This window comes from Mirounga leonina, unplaced genomic scaffold (genome assembly GCF_011800145.1).
Source record: "Mirounga leonina isolate KUSES-001 unplaced genomic scaffold, KU_Mleo_1.0 Mir_176, whole genome shotgun sequence".
In the NCBI taxonomy this organism is placed as follows: Eukaryota; Metazoa; Chordata; class Mammalia; order Carnivora; family Phocidae; genus Mirounga; species Mirounga leonina.
Genome location: NW_023270454.1, coordinates 19,661,248 through 19,667,836, shown reverse-complemented (window position 1 = coordinate 19,667,836; position 6,589 = coordinate 19,661,248). Strand labels below are relative to the sequence as shown.

At 36.7% G+C, this 6,589-nt stretch overlaps 1 pseudogene; it reads right to left on the bottom strand.

Annotated features, from left to right (window-relative positions):
• Positions 1–4,354: 4,354 nt before the first annotated feature.
• On the bottom strand, positions 4,355–5,622 carry LOC118022515 (annotated as a pseudogene).
• Between the last annotated feature and the right edge of the window lie 967 nt (positions 5,623–6,589).

Below are 6,589 nucleotides of genomic sequence, written 5' to 3'. Positions count from 1 at the left end.
AGTGATATACAACAGAAATTTACAGGGACAATCTATAAAAACACGTCTTCACAGGCAACATGATGACAATTAGTTCATATCTTTCAATAATCACTTTCAATGTGAATGGCCTAAATGCTCCCATAAAATGGCACAGGGTTGCAGATTGGATAAAAAGACAGGACCCATCCATATGCTGTCTACAAGAGACTCGTTTTGAACCTAAAGATACATCCAGACTGAAAGTGAAGGTATGAAGATCCATCTTCCATGCCAAATTAGATTTTAAACTAAAGTCTGTAGTGAGAGACACAGAAGGACACTATATCATTCTTAAAGGGTCTATCCAACAAGAAGATCTAACAATTGTGAATATCTATGCCCCCAACATGGGAGCAGCCATCTACATAAGCCAACTGTTAACCAAAATAAAGAGTCATATTGATAACAATACGTTAATTATAGGAGACCTCAATACTCCACTCTCAGCAATGGACAGATCATCTAAGCAGAAAATCAACAAGGAAACAAGAGCTTTGAATGATATACTGGACCAGATAGACCTCATAGATATTTACAGGACATTCCACCCTAAAACAACAGAATACTCATTCTTCTCGAGTGCACATGGACCTTTCTCCAGAATAGACCACTGGGTCACAATCAGGTCTTAACCAATACCAAAAGATTGAGATTATTCCCTGCATATTCTCAGACCACAATGCTCTAAAACTGGAACTCAATCACAAGAAAAAATTTGGCAGAAATTCAAACACTTGGAAGCTAAAGACCACTCTGCTCAAGAATGTTTGGGTCAACCAGGAAATCAAAGAAGAACTTAAATGATTCATGGAAATCAATGAGAACGAAAAAACATCAGTCCAAAACCTTTGGGATACTGCAAAGGCGGTCCTAAGGGGGAAATACATAGCCCATCCAAAGCCTCACTCAAAAAAACAGAAAAATCCCAAATTCACCAACTAACTCTACACCTTAAAGGACTAGAGAAAAAGCAATAAACGATGCCTAAGCCATGCATTAGAAGAGAAATAATTAAAATTAGAGTGGAAATCAATGAATTAGAAACCAGAAACACAGTAGATCAAATCAACGAAACTAGAAGTTGGTTCTTTGAAAGAATTAATAAGGTTGATAAACCACTGGCCAGACTTATCCAAACGAAAAGAGAAAGGACCCAAATTAATAAAATTATGAATGAAAGGGGAGAGATCATGAGTAACACCAAGGAAATAGAAACAATTATTAGAAATTATTATCAACAATGATATGCCAATAAACTGAGCAATCTGGATGAAACCTATAAGCGTTCCTGGAAACCTATAAGCTGCCAAGACTGAAACAGGAAGAAATCGACAACCTGTATAGGCCAATAACCAGTAATGAGATTGAAGCAGTGATCAAAAACCTCCCAAAAACCAAGAGTCCAGGGCCTGATGGATTCCCTGGGGGAATTCTACCAAACATTCAAAGAAGAAATAATACCTATTCTACTGAAGCTGTTTCAAAAAATAGAAACAGAAGGAAAACTTCCAAACTCATTCTATGAGGCCAGCATTACCTTAATCCCCAAACCAGGCAAAGACCCCATCAAAAAGGAGAATTTCAGATTGATATCCCTGATGAATATGGATTCCAAAATCCTCAACAAAATCCTAGCTAATAGGATCCAACAATACATTAAAAGGATCATCCACCACGACCAAGTGGGATTTATCCCCGGGATGCCAGGGTGGTTCAACATTCACAAATCAATCAATGTGATAGAACACATTAATAAGAGGAGGGAGAAGAATCATATGGTCCTCTCAATTGATGCAGGAAAAGCATTTGACAAAATACAACATCCTTTCCTGATTAAAACTCTTCAGAGTATAGGGATAGAGGGAACATTCCTCAAGTTCATAAAATCCATCTATGAAAAACCCACAGCGAATATCATCCTCAATGGGGAAAAGCTGAGAGCCTTTCCCTTAAGATCAGGAACACATCAAGGATGCCCACTCTCACCACTGTTGTTCAACATAGTACTAGAAGTCCTAGCAACAGCAATCAGACAACAAAAAGAAATAAAAGGTATTCAAATTGGCAAAGAAGAAGTCAAACTCTCTCTTTTCGCAGATGACATGATACTTTATGTGGAAAACCCCAAAGACTCCACCCCCAAATTACTAGAACTCATCCAGCAATTCAGTAATGTGGCAGGATACAAAATCAATGCACAGAAATCAGTTGCTTTCTTATACACTAACAATGCAACTGTAGAAAGAGAAATTAGAGAAACAATTCCATCTACAATAGCACCAAAAACCATAAGATACCTTGGAATAAACCTAACCAAAGAGGTAAAGGATCTATAGTCTAGGAACTACAGAACATTCATGAAAGAAATTGAAGAAGACACAAAAAGATGGAAAAATATTCCATGCGCATGGGTGGGAAGAATAAATATTGTTAAAATGTCTATGCTACCCAGAGCAATCTATACCTTCAATGCCAACCTGATCAAAATTCCAATGACATTTTTCAAAGTGCTGGAACAAACAATCCTAAAATTTGTATGGACTCAGAAAAGACCCTGAATCACCAAGGAGATGTTGAAAAAGAAAAACAAAGCTGGGGGCATCTCATTGCCCGATTTCAAGCTATATTACAAAGCAGCGATCACCAAGACAGCATGGTCCTGGCACAAAAACAGACATATAGACCAATGGGACAGAATAGAGAGCCCAGATATGGACCCTCAACTCTATGGTCAAATAATCTTTGACAAAGCAGGAAAAATCATGCAATAGAAAAAAGACAGTCTCTTCAATAAATGGTGCTGGGAAAATTGGACAGCCACATGCAGAAGAATGAAACTCGACCATTCTCTAATACCATACACAAAGATAAACTCAAAGTGGATGAAAGACCTCAATGTGAGACAGGAATCCATCAAAATCCTAGAGGAGATTATAAGCAGTAATCTTTTCGACATCGGCCACAGGAACTTCTTTCAAGATACATCTCCAAAGGCTAGGGAAACAAAAGCAAGAATAAACTTTTATGCTGTATTCTATTTTGCCTGATAGTAATAGACATTTTCTTGTTTTTTGTTTGTTTGTTTGTTTGTTTGCTTTTAGTGTCTTTATGTATAAAGTATATTTTTTACAGATGTCATTTAAATAGATATGTCCTATTTTCTAATTATATGACAATCTCTGCTTTTAATTGGAATGCTGAAAAAATTTAATGTAATTTTTGATATAGCTGGTTTTTTTTAATTTAAAATCAATTATCAACACATAGTACATCATTAGTTTCAGATGTGGAGTTCAAGAATTCATCAGATGTGTATAGTATCCAGTGCTCGTCACATCACGTGCACTCCTTAATGTCCATCACCCAAAAACTCCATCCCCCCAGCAACCCTCAGTTTGTTTCCTATATTTAAGAGTCTCTCATGGTTTTTCTCCCTTTCTGATGACTTCTCTTTCAGCTTTCCCTCCCTTCCTCTATGATCCTCTGCACTATTTCTTATATTCCACATATGAGTGAAACCATATAATTGTCTTTCTCTGCTTGACTTATTTCCCTCAGCATAATACCCTCTAGTTCCATCCACATCAGTGAAAATGGTAAGTATTCATCCTTTCTGATGGCTGAGTAATAGTGCATTGTGTGTGTGTGTGTGTGTGTGTGTGTATATATATATTAGAAACACAATTTAAAATATTTTTCTAAGTGATTTTAAATAAAGGAAGGCAAATGTAAAAATACAGTAGTTTATTTTGTTTATAAAAACTTCTACTGCAACAATAGGTGATTGTGTTATCTGGTACCATATATTTTATGAATAACAAAAAGTAGATCCAAAAATAGCACTAATATGCTGTGGGAGGAGGTTTGACAGAACTCAGAAAAAAAAAAGGTATTACAATATTGTCATTATTCAACTTAAAATTTCCACTGAAATTAAAAGTAATTGAGTTAGCCAATGCATACCCAAATGTATTTCTGTATGCATATTTATTTTAAATTATTTGCTTTCAAATACAAGTACTACTGAGAAAGAGAAAGGCAGCACTGACATGTAGGAAGTAGCCTAGTATGCTCAGCTAGGTCTTATGTTCTAGGTTGAATATAAAAAATAATTCACAGAATATCAACATTAAACAAGGCTGCTCTGTGACTATGATGAATCAAGACAAAAACAAGATCATTCTGAAATCATACCTGAATATAGATAAAACACGAACATTGTCTAAAACACAAAAATGGCCAAACATACTTCTATCCTGGCTAACGTAAGTGACTGTGGTTTCTTTACCAAACAGAGCTTTGGCCTAGACCTAGTCTTTTTCTAGATAGATTTGCTAAAAACTAATCATATAAATACCTGTGCTTCCTTATAACATTTAAATAAAGCAAGTCTCACTTTCTTAAATGCTACAAAAAATGAAACTACTAAACACAAACCCAAATCCTACAATTCTTTTCTAATAGTCTCTTACTAAGATATCCCCAGTACCACCTGGAGCCAGGTTGTCAGGTCTCCAGTGAGATATTTACATTGGCTGTATACTGAAATGTCTCCCTAGTTATCTGACTCCACAGGCAGCTGCTGCTGCTGCTTTTCCTCTTCCTCCCCCTTCTCTCCTGCTCCCTCCCCTGCCTCCTTCTACTGAATAAAAGCCAAGTGTTTTTTATTTGTTCATTTCTTGAACTTGAAGTATTTCTCAATGGTGACCTTGGCTTGAGACTCTTTGCCATCGTCCTTGACTACCACACAATTGCAACCAACCACTTTCAGCATTTTCCCTCTGTCAGTTTTACAGAAGCCTATCTATTCCCCTAGTTTCTTGTTATCAACCTTGATGAAGTTGTTTCGGTGTTCAGCACAAAGGGCCTCCACCAATTTGGCATACATAGGCTCATTAGAGATGGATGCAAGCACACAAAAATGGGCTTGACACTTGTCTAAAGCTTGGGTAGCTTTGTAAATTCCATGTGCTAGGCCATCATGGACAAGAGCAATCTTTACCACCTCTTACAAAGTAGCATAAATGTCCATTACACCTCCAGGATCAATGTCTTCCTCAGCATTAGACGATCTTTATTCTGTTGCTAACTGTGACAGGTTTTCAATCTTTGTTAAATTCCATGTCCTTAGAAAGTGCCCCCACATCAATGAATTATTTCTCACCCAGTCTGGTATTCAGCTGTCTTGATCAACCAATCCCAGGGGTATTTCTCTGCCAGCTTATTTTTGCAACTTCTTCAATATATAGCTTTTCTCCTTTCCCAAGCCCAGTAAATGTCCATTGGAATTATGATAGTATTTAATCCTAATTATAATCCACAGTAAGGGAGGACATACACCATCTTTTAATGGGGCATGTATTGTCTTGCAGAGCCAGTGTCCTCATGTATATCAGTTCAGATGTCCTTATCCCGTATTTCAGGGTCCGAGTCCCTAAAGATAGCATGACATATCTATATTGCTGAACATTCAAATGTCTGTAGCTCTGTGATATTATTGCCTTTTCAAATCATTGCTCAATTGTGACTGCTCTTCTAATGAAGGAGATAAATGGTCCCTTTGTAACTTACCAAAGAAGTGCTCTGACTCTTGCACTTCATCTTGAAGTGTTTGTCAGGAACCCTTAGTTTCATCTTATCTCTCTAAAGGACTTTGATACAACTAAATAGTAACCAGTCAACTCCAGTATCTTTGTAGACACTCTACAAATTCCCCTCCTCTGGTATTTTACAAATTTCTGAACATCACACCTATACTTCCCCTGCATCTGCCATTTTCCCATATCACTATAAGTAAAACCTTTTGCAAATGGCTGCCATCTTATGTGACTGATTGTCTTTGTTCCATTACACAGAATAATGTAGTTTTTGCCTTTCCAGCAATGAGTGAGCCAGTCAAAAATCCCCTTTTAATATGTTTTTAGACAACTCTTGGTACCATTTACATTTGTTCAGGTCAGCCAAGAAGCAGACACTAAGTTTGGTAGTATGTACAAGATATTTTAGGGGAAGAAAGCAGGTGAGGACTTCAGAAAATGATGCATATTTTACACCTTGGAAGGTAGGACAAAAGGAAGGAAAGGGTAGGAAGTATCTTAAATTATAGCACATTTCCAGGGAAGGTTCTACTTGGTTAATTTTGAATCCTTGAGCCAAAGGTGTCAATAGGAGGAGTCCTTCCCAGAATGGGCAGTGACTCATGCAAACAAACGACTGTTTCTGTTTTTTCATTTGCCTTTTAGATTGTGCATATTCATGAATCATACAGTATATTTCTTTTTCTTATTTAATTTAGCATAATACCCTCTAGGTCCACCTATATTGTTGCAAAGTAAGATTTCATTCTTTTTTATGGCTGTGTAATACTCTATTGTATATACATAACATATTTTCTTTAGTTATTCAGCTACTGACAGACACTAAGGTGTTTTCCATATCTTGTCATAATATTATAAGTAATGCTGCCATGAGCAGAGGGTGCACATACCACTTTGGATTGGTGTTTTCATTTCATTTGACTAAATACCCAGAAGTGGTAATCCTAGACCACATAATAGTTCCATTATTA